Raw genomic sequence first — 10,354 nt, 5'->3', positions numbered from 1 at the left:
TACTTTTTAAAGGATGTGAGGCAACCCGCCTCTACCACCCTCCCAGGCAGGGCATTCCAGACCATCACCACCCTCTGGGTAAAAAAGTTCTTCCTCAAATCCCCCTTAAACCTCACGCCCCTCACCTTAAACTTTGTGACCTGCAATACAAAGAAAATAAAAGGCCGTCACATTCCCAACCCCCCCCCCCCCCTCCCAAAACACTTACATATAATATGTGACCTTTCCCCTCCCAACTGCACAAAGTACAGAGGTCACCCCTTCCCCCCGCTACACTACACATGCAGAGTTGACCCCGTTTCTCCCCACACTACACCATACTTCCCCATCTCGGTTGCGCCAGCTTTCCCTGGACGGGAAAGTGAAGGCTGGCCACCGTACGCAAGATTATGGACAGCCGGCAAGATCACAGGGAAAGGTCTGTTAATTTATTCTTGCTCTTTATTTAAATACTTAAAAGTTCGGTCCTGTTGCTGAGCGGCCGGGCGTCGCTACTGAGCCTTGCAGCTGCTGGTAAGATTGGGCCCAGCAATCCCAGTGATCCCAATACGCAGCGGGCCATTGCTAATGAGACCTTCTGGAACCCCCCCACCCCCGCACCTCCACCCCCGGCTACGGAGCCCAACGTCAGGAGCTGAACAAAATTCCGCCCAACGAAACTACTCTACCAAAACTAGATACACAGTAGATATCTGTTTATAAATAAAGTCCAATTACAGCTTATTTCAACAAAGTGAAACCTCACATAGTGTTCATGATCTATATACAAAGTGTTTGTAGTGGATTCAGATATAGTAAACTCTTAATGATCAGGAATACCATCAGTGGCTGCTTATCATGATCAGGAATACTATGGAAGGCTGATTATTGTGATCAGGAAACTATGGAACGCTGATATTAGGATCAGGAATACAATGGAAGACTGCTTATCGTGATCAAAAAAACCATTAAACTCGTCTTATAGTCATCAGACATAGAATGAAACTGGAAATATACAGTGAGTCCACCAGTATCTGAAAAGAGAAAATAACAGTTTAAATTTTTGTTTAGTTTTTATTTATTGTATCTCCACCATTAGTTATGATGGAACTCTGCTTAAATACATTGACACCCTATTTGCAATGAATTTTGAAATTAAGCAATTTACAGTCCTGTGCTGGAGTGAACTAAAACACTATAACGTCACTCTGTTAACATAAGGGATTTGCTGAACTCCTGCTCGTGGTGATAATCTGTCCACAGTAAATGTAGTGAAAATCCATTTCTATTAAATAAAATGTGTTGGAATTTTGCTTATGGTTAAACTTATGATAAACTGAGATATAATTACAACCGTGTGCATCATAAACACAGATAATAGTGAAGCTCGGATTTTAATGAACTCTTTTTATAATGACAAAAACCCTACTTCACCATGTAAATGCATAATGGTGATCATTTTATACTGAAATTACTATTCACATACAGTGAAAATATTACTAGTTTTTTGTAGGTTAGTTCATACATGTTGGTGGAATATGGCTCACAAATTAATAAAGATCGGTCTCATTATTCATAAAGAATTTTATCTCTCTCTACACATTAACTGAACCTCTTAATTATATTAAAAGGAAAGAGTTGAGCTCCAGCACAGGATTATCAGTCTTAGGATTGCAGCTTTTTCTTTCAAAATGTGCATCCATTTTTAGGAAAGATTCACAGCCCAGAACACAGTTCATTGTTTTGGTAAGAGTCTCTAAATTGCTATTTGCATCAGTCAGCTAAATGGCAATTTCAAAGTCAGCAAACTGTTCACTGTAACTGAAGTGCAATTTCCAGGCAGTTCTGTTTTATCAAACTGTCAGTCAGTACCACCCCATTTTGTCTCCGAGTGTGAAATATCTAGTGACAAACACAGTTTTGCTATCAAAACAGTTGCAGCTTATTTCTTATATATCAAACCTTTTGTCACATCCTCTGATAATTAATGTATAGTTCATCAAACTTGCGGGAGTGTTAATTAAACTTCTTCCTGCACCTTTTAGTTTGAAAATTTTTTGTGACATAACTTGCTGAAAATGCAAGCTGGATATCTGGGACATTAGAGAACAGTGGGACCCAGAGTGCATCTCAGTAACCAATGATATTTGGGATTAGAAAGCAACAGAGGAATGATGGAGAAGGAAGGTGAAATTAAGTGGGTGAATTCGAGTCAAATCAGGCACAGAAAGAGAAATAAAGAGAAGGAAAGAGAAATTAGGTTGCGAGAAAGAAAAAAGAGACAGAAATGATAAGTAAGAAATAAATTTGGCCAATTTGCTGATTGTTAATGGTGTACATCATTTACGTGCCATTATTGTTCCAGGAAGATTTGGTCCATTATGACTCTTAATTATTATTAATCTTAATTATTACTCATTTCCCCCAATTTTTAATTTATTTCTCCTTTGTACCATCCTTTGCCATGTATCATTTCCCACTGCTCAAAAATTATCTTGGGGAGCTTCTGCCACTGATTTATCTGCCCTACACTTTAGTACCACATTTGTTGTGCACCAATTCTGTGACGTCAAGGCTGAGATCAGAGATTAGCCACTTGAGTCATAGAGACATACAGCACAGAAACAGGCCCTTCAGCCTATCGTGTTCGTGCGGGCCATCAAGCCTATCTATTCTAATCCCATTTTCCAGCACTTGGCCCGTAACCTTGTATGCTATAGCATTTCAAGTGTTCATCTGAATGCTTCTTAAATGTTGTGAGGGTTCCTGCCTCTACCACCCCTTCAGGCAGTGTGTTCCATATTCCAACCACCCTCTGGGTGAAGAAAGTTTTCCTCAAATTCCCTCTAAACCTCCTGCCCCTGACCTTAAATCGATGCCCCCTGGTTATTGATACCTCCGCTAAGGGAAAAAGTTTCTTCCTATCTACCCTATCTATGCTCCTCATAATTTTATATACCTCAATCGGGTCCATCCCCCAGCCTTCTCTGCTCCAAGGAAAACAACTCCAGCCTCTCCAGTCTCTCTTCATAGCTGAAATGCTCCAGCCCAGGCAACATCCTGGTGAATCTCCTCTGCACCCTATCTAGTGCAATCACATCCCTCCTATAGTGTGGCAACCAGAACTGTACACAGCCTACTATTCTGTGCTGCAGTTCATTGCACTGAGCCACCACACAACTATCCTAACTTAGGATCGAGTGGCTTGGGTTTTACAGGAGAAGTATTCCCACTCAAGATATTGATCTGTATCTGTAACAACCCCTGTACCAGCTGTAGATCAAATTTGCCATTCCTTATTTGATTTTCATTTATTTCATTTAACTCCTATAGTTTTGTAGGATGTGCTATGAGACAGCCTAAAAATGTAATAGCTACAATCCATTCTAATGAAACATCAGAGCATTGGAATTCAATTATATCAATGTGTTATTTAAAATCCAATCTTACAATGAAATTTAAAACATCCAAATCTATGCAAGTTTTTCCAAGTAAAATGCTACAGAAGAAACGTTCGTGTAGTGTTGCCAAGTATATAGAACAGTGGTGCTTGTATTCACATAAGAGGACAGATACCTCCCCATGGTAATGAAGGGCAAATCAGTAACTGGGTCTACCCATGTCACGGTTCCCTCACCTCCCATCTTATTTTCCTGTAGTTTAGCTGGCAGGGTGCAAAATGGCCTTAAGGCCAATGCTCCCAATCTCCAAGTCAGAAAATCAGAGAAGGAACAGATAGTGGGCCAGCAGTAAGTCTAATTTCCTTTGAAAGATATTGATCCAGGGATTAGCTGGAGGCCTTCTGGCTGCTCTTCAACAGCAAGAAGAAAGCCCTAACCATGGCTGTTGCTGACCTCTGATGGTAATGATCCAGTCCACCAAATTTGGGTGCTCCAAGGGCGAGACTGATGCAATGCACTTCAGGCCTCAGCCTCAGGCAGAGGGTCCCTATGAATATCAGCCCCATTATTTTATAAGATAGGAGCATTATACCATATAACACACAATTTTAACTTTTGAAGTTGAGGGAAATGAAGATCAGGAAAGATGTATAAAGTGTAACCAAACTGATATCCATTTTATACTATCACCAACAGTTAAAATTAGCCCTGATGTATTATTATGCTGCTAAGCTACAGTTTTATATGTTAATCAGTATTGCTTGGTGCCTCATTGTCGTGCTACTCCGAGGTCAGCTGGAGGGTAACTGCTCTTGGGCAGATTCTGAGGTCAACTAAAGGTCAGAAGAAACTGGCAAAAGTGGTTGTCCTTTATAGTTTTAAAGCATGCCACAGCTAATTGCATGTCAAAGTGACAACCAAAGTGGGATGGACATGTTCAAAACCTCTTAACATATATAATGAATCTTTTTTTTTATTCATTCATGGGATGTGGGCGTCGATGGCCAGGCCAGCATTTATTGCCCATCTCTAATTGCCCTTGAGAAGCTGGTGGTGAGCTGCCTTCTTGAACTCCTGCAGTCCATGTGGGGTAGGTACACACACAGTGCTGTTAGGAAGGGAGTTCCAGGATTTTGACCCAGCGACAGTGAAGGAACGGCGATATAGTTCCAAGTCAGGATGGTGTGTGACTTGGAGGGAAACTTGCAGGTGGTGATGTTCCCATGTATGTGCTGCCTTTGTCCTTCTAGTTGGTAGAGGTCGCGGGTTTGGAAGGTGGTGTCTAAGGAGCCTTGGTGCATTGCTGCAGTGCATCTTGTAGATGGTACACACTGCTGCCACTGTGCGTCGGTGGTGGAGGGAGTGAATGTTTGTAGATGGGGTGCCAATCAAGCGGGCTGCTTTGTCCTGGATGGTGTCGAGCTTCTTGAGTGTTGTTGAAGCTGCACCCATCAAGGCAAGTGGAGAGTATTCCATCACCGATGGGGCGGCACAGTGGCGCAGTGGTTAGCACCGCAGCCTCACAGCTTCAGGGACCCGGGTTCGATTCCGGGTACTGCCTGTGTGGAGTTTGCAAGTTCTCCCTGTGTCTGCGTGGGTTTCCTCGGGTGCTCCGGTTTCCTCCCACAGCCAAAAGACTTGCAGGTTGATAGGTAAATTGGCCATTATAAATTGCCCCTAGTATAGGTAGGTGGTAGGGGAATATAGGGACAGGTGAGGATGTGGTGGGAATATGGGATTAGTGTAGGATTAGTATAAATGGGTGGTTAATGGTCGGCACAGACTCGGTGGGCCGAAGGGCCTGTTTCAGTGCTGTATCTAAATCTAGAAAAAAAATCTAAATCACACTCCTGACTTGTGCCTTGCAGATAGTGGACAGGCTTTGGGGAGTCAGGAGGTGAGTTACTCGTCTCAGGATTCCTAGCCTCTGACCTGCTCTTTTAGCCACGGTATTTATATGGCTACTCCAGTTCAGTTTCTGGTCAATGGTAGCCCCTAGGATGTTGATAGTGGGGGATTCAGCGATGTTAATGCCGTTGAATGTCAAGGGGAGATGGTTAGATTCTCTCTTGTTGGAGATGGTCATTGCCTGGCACTTGTGTGGCGCGAATGTAACTTGCCACTTATCAGCCCAAGCCTGGATATTGTCCAGGTCTTGCTGCATTTCTACACAGACTGCTTCAGTATCTGAGGAGTCACGAATGGTGCTGAACATAGTGCAATCATCAGCAAACATCCCCAAAACTGACCTTATGATTGAAGAAAGGTCATTGATGAAGCAGCTGAAGATGGTTGGGCCTCGGACAACCTGTCACATTGCTGATGCTGGAGGAAATTGTGTTTTATTAGGGAAATCACAATAGTATTGTGTTGGTGATGATGAGTGAGCTAATATGCTGTTCGGGAAGGGATGCGGGTCATGCAATGATTTGGGAGGTCATGTAAGAATAGTCATTGGATTGGGAAAGTGAGCTGAAATGTTGAGTAGTTGGAGGAAAAAAATTGAGGATTTGGGGAAATGAAGAGTTTTGAGGTAGTGTATTGTATAGTGAGAGCACAGAATAGTTGAAGAGGCAGGGAACATCCTGCTAGCTAAACTATAGGAAAATGAAGTGGGAAGGGTGTGAACATACCATCCCACTTAATTTCCATGGGAATGGTTGTTATGTGCCTTTTGCAAACACAATTCCAGGGAATACTTGGGGGAATTCGAATAATGAATAATCAAGGTGATTAGTATTGGTAGTAAGAATTGATTGGGGGAGGTGAGCAATTACAGAGAGAGTAATTAGTAGGTGGATGCAGGGTCGTGAGAATGGGCTTAATATGTAATGGAGGGGGAAACTGAGCAGGGGAATAAGAATTTGGATGGTTGGGACTATTTATTGGGCATTTGGGTGTTTGGGTATCAGTCAGTAGCAGGGGAAAATTAGTAGTTTGGAGCTGGGTAGTGGGCTGCTGGTCAGCACTTGGGTGACATTGGGTAGTGGATATTGGAGAGTTTGTGAAGGTAATTTGATTGTGTAGAATGAGACTTAAACAATTTAAGATACAGGTAAATGGAGACTTGGACAAAGGAATGGAAATGGAGAAGTGGCGAGAGAGCAGGAGGTTGAACGGCAGATGGCAGCCATGGAGGAGCAAATAGAGAGAGATTGGACTGCAAGTGGAAATCGGAGGCAGATATGAGACAGTTACTTCTCAGGGTGTTGTCCGACCCAGTTGTCCCCCTTCAGAGGACCACAAAAGTGGTGGATAGTGGACCAAAGCAGTCAGCCAGCCGGCATGGGTAAAGTACTGGGAGGAGTTGCAGGACCATCTGATTTACTTTTCATTAAAACAAGAGCATAATTGTGCACATCTATGAAGAATAAGAACTCAGGTCATTGACCTTATTTTCTAAACCTCTGAAATCCAGTGTGCACACTGCTCAGCAGAGAGCTCCAAAGATACTTCAGGCAAAAATGGCTCTCCTTCCTTTTGAAAAATAATAAAGCTGTAGAGGCAAAGCATCTCATCTCCATGGCACTGTTTCAGTATCAGTCATTTTGCATGGATTTTTAATTTTCTTGCTTTTGATTGATTGCTTCATTACTGATTATCATTGCTGGCTGCATCAGGTCCAGCCGTGTATCTCGGTATATGATTCACTATCTGGGCATTCTGTTTCTGGATAACCGGCCATAAATCAAGAAAACCCTAGGAAAATAGGATTGAAATAAAAAGGTTACAGCCACAACCCTTCCTATCTTCTGGTATGGTTCTGTTTCTCACAGATACATATCCACAGTTGTACCTCTGTGGCTTTGTCAATAGTGAAGAGTTTTATAACAATTGTCATGAAGACCCCACCTGCCAAGAATAAGGCATATTAATTTCATCATATGAACATTAATTTTAAACTGTTGCTGGAAGGAAGAGATGACTTGTTTAAAGAGCTCAGCAGGAGCTGGAAAACATTTGCATACTAAGAGACAGTGCCTACAGACAATAGAATGGCTCCCTGATCCAAATAACCCAAATGGATTTTGATCACCAGATATTGAATGTGTAAGAAAGCCAGCATTCCAGTGTGTCTGCTAAGATGGAGAATCCACAAACGCAGGAGTTTGTTAAAAAAACAACTAGTCACATGACTAACCTGCTGGCCCAGGTTTCTGATTGTGAACTACTCACAGGACAGTTTTGTCAGATTGCAACTGAACTTGGAAGAAGAGAGCCTCTCTCCTGGCTGTCTCTCTCTCTCTCTCTCACTCTCATGAATCTCCGGATCCACTGAAGTCACTTAAACCTCAAGAGAGAAAAGACTCCTACATCAAAACATGTTTTAAAGCGTGCACTGAGCCCCAACAAAACGGCAAGACTTAACCGGCAATCAAAGATTCTACATCGAACTCGAAGGACCTTAAATAAATCCCAGCTATTGCCTCAAACGTTTCCCCTTTATTTGTTCTATTTTTCTGTCTCTATCTGTGTGTGTGTTTATCGCATATGCATGCCAGTGTGGTCGCATCGCGTATTTGTAGTTGTTAACCGAATTAGAGTTTAAGGTTAATAAACTTCCACCTTTCTTGCTTAAATCTAAGAAAACCTGTCTGATTGATTTTTTTGCCTGACAGTTGGAGAGCAATGAACAAGGATTCACTGAGGGAGAGCTAAAAACAGTGTTTTTAAAATTAAACACTGTTATGGTTAACCCAAGCAAAGGCTGAGAGGGAACCCCTAGACCCCTTTCTCACCTAGTCATAACACAACAGAGGTATTATCAACAAAGCGTGATGGGGAAAGTGTTGCAGGAGGTAAGTTTATTGTTTACAGGAAGTGCATGCTATTCTCAAAACTATAAATAAGGAAGCAGACAGTACGCACCTGCCTGTAGAGAATGCTACTAACTGCAACAGTAAGTCCAACCCAGTGGATAATTTAATTTGTATTGGGTAAAGTAATGCAGTGTATTGATATTCCACACTTCATTACAATTAGAGCAAACAGAAATATACCAATTAGGAGCATACTCTATATGACAAACAGGAAAAGGCCGACTGACCCTGTTACGGGCAGATGAGAGATGATAGGGATGGTTTCCCTTTTTCACCTCTCAACTGACCAAAGCCAGTGTGCTTATTAGAAATGTATTTTAGCCCCTGAGCGTTTTAATAGTCAACAAACAGACAAATAATAGGTTTTCTCCTAGGTTTAAAGAAAGATAAATGTTTATTATACAATACCCGAAAATATTTGTAACTTCACCCATGCTCGCACACACACAAGAAAAGGTAGAGATTAAAAGATAGCATGTGTTTAGGTCTGATGGATTTAAAAAGAGTTTGCTGTAAATCTGGCATTCTTCCTAGGGTGAAAATTTACAAACAGTGCAGGCCTGTTTTTCCTTTTTCCTGGTTCACTGAAGACAAAACTTGGAAAGTCTCAGAAAGATGAATGAATTGTTACAGACTTTGTTTTTTTGTATCTCAGTCACAGTTCAATGTCAAAACTCCTGGTACAATTTCTCAGGTAGGGAGTCTCAAAGCCACTTCCAGTCTCCGCCTACAGATAGTTTTTTTTATTCGTTCATGGGATGTGGGCATCACTGGCCAGGCCAGCATTTATTGCCCATCCCTAATTGCCCTTGAGAAGGTGGTGCTGAGCTGTCTTTTTGAACCACTGCAGTCCATGTGGGGTAGGTACACCAACATTGCTGTTCGGAAGGGAGTTCCAGGATTTTAAAGATGGTGTTCTAAGTCGGGTCCTTTTTCTTCTGCCGGAGCAGATGGAATCTCTCTCTCTCTCTGACTCTCTGTCTTTGTCAGCTCACCACATACTTTTATTAAGCTCCTTATCAGACCCTGGTTTCTGTCATGTGACCTTGGTTTCTCTTTACCATTGTCCTCATAAATGGTGTCTGATGGCCATTGATGAACAATGGGGTCTGGGTGTCACCCATTTTCATTCCATTTTGATAAACTGGAGTTTTTCACACCTATTCATTTGAGTTTGAATTTGGAGACACCGTGTCTGCCATGTAATTGTCAACCCAATTTTTTGAAGAGAGGTAGCCATTAACACAGAATAGGCCATTTACATTTTAATGCCTTCCCCAAGGCTGGTCCAGACATGAAGATTGACTCAAGGTTCTTGTACTTTTCGTGTGTATTGACAGTACAGGATAAGGTCACCTGACTTCTTGACTCCATCTTGTTTTTCAGGAAAAGTGCCCATTTTGGGTTTATTTTATAAGTTCATTATATAGCTCTTAATCCCTCCTTGTGTGAGCATGACAACCCATCCAGGCTGCACCATACAATTGTGGTGGCTTGTACATCACAATACCTACACTCACCACCCCAATAGGAAGCCATTGAATCCCTAGGAGAGGTGAAAAAACAGATAAAAACCAGGCCAATTAAGGGAACCCCCCCCCCCCCCCAAAGAAATCTGTAAAAATCCCCTCTGACCCCTTAGGCAACTGAAACTAATCCAGGAGACCACTCTGGCCCTGATCAACATCACTAGATATGCACCTCTTGTATGAGGTGATCTCCATCCTCACCTAGAAACAAGTCTCTCTCTGTCTTAATTATTGTCCACTGAAAATCTGTTTTGATGACTGGCCTTCAGTTTTCCATGTGCAGTGACATGAGGCATAATAACATAGTCATGCGGGCCCCCACCTGCCAAGAATGAGGCACAATTAATTTCACCACATGGACATTAAATTTCAAATTGTTGCTGGGAATAAGAAAAGGCTTGGGACAAGGAGTTGCCAGGCCCCTGCCTGGAAAGACATTTTTGCATACTAACAGCCAGTGCTTGGAACAAAGGAGCTATCCCCTGCTCCAATACAATCTACAAACAGACGTGGTCAGACCAGTTTTTCACATGGCTAACCTGCTTGGCAGACTTTTTTTTTGAATTGTACAATTTGAACTGAGAGTCGGCGGAAAGCTGTTTGCTCCTGGATTGAAAAAACCTCT

General features: G+C 42.3%; 1 long non-coding RNA gene across 1 annotated transcript in view; it reads left to right on the top strand.

Moving 5' to 3' along the window:
- The first annotated feature begins 316 nt into the window (after window positions 1-316).
- Window positions 317-10,354, top strand: part of LOC137376973 (uncharacterized) — an 82,919-nt gene continuing 72,881 nt past the window's right edge. Inside the window, exon 1 of the long non-coding RNA XR_010976338.1 lies at window positions 317-418. This is a non-coding gene — a long non-coding RNA (uncharacterized lncRNA). The remainder of the gene's footprint in view (window positions 419-10,354) is intronic.

Source organism: Heterodontus francisci, chromosome 14 (genome assembly GCF_036365525.1).
Source record: "Heterodontus francisci isolate sHetFra1 chromosome 14, sHetFra1.hap1, whole genome shotgun sequence".
Lineage (NCBI taxonomy): Eukaryota > Metazoa > Chordata > Chondrichthyes > Heterodontiformes > Heterodontidae > Heterodontus > Heterodontus francisci.
Note: the sequence above shows the minus strand (reverse complement) of the source record. Positions and strands in the feature narration are given on the sequence as shown.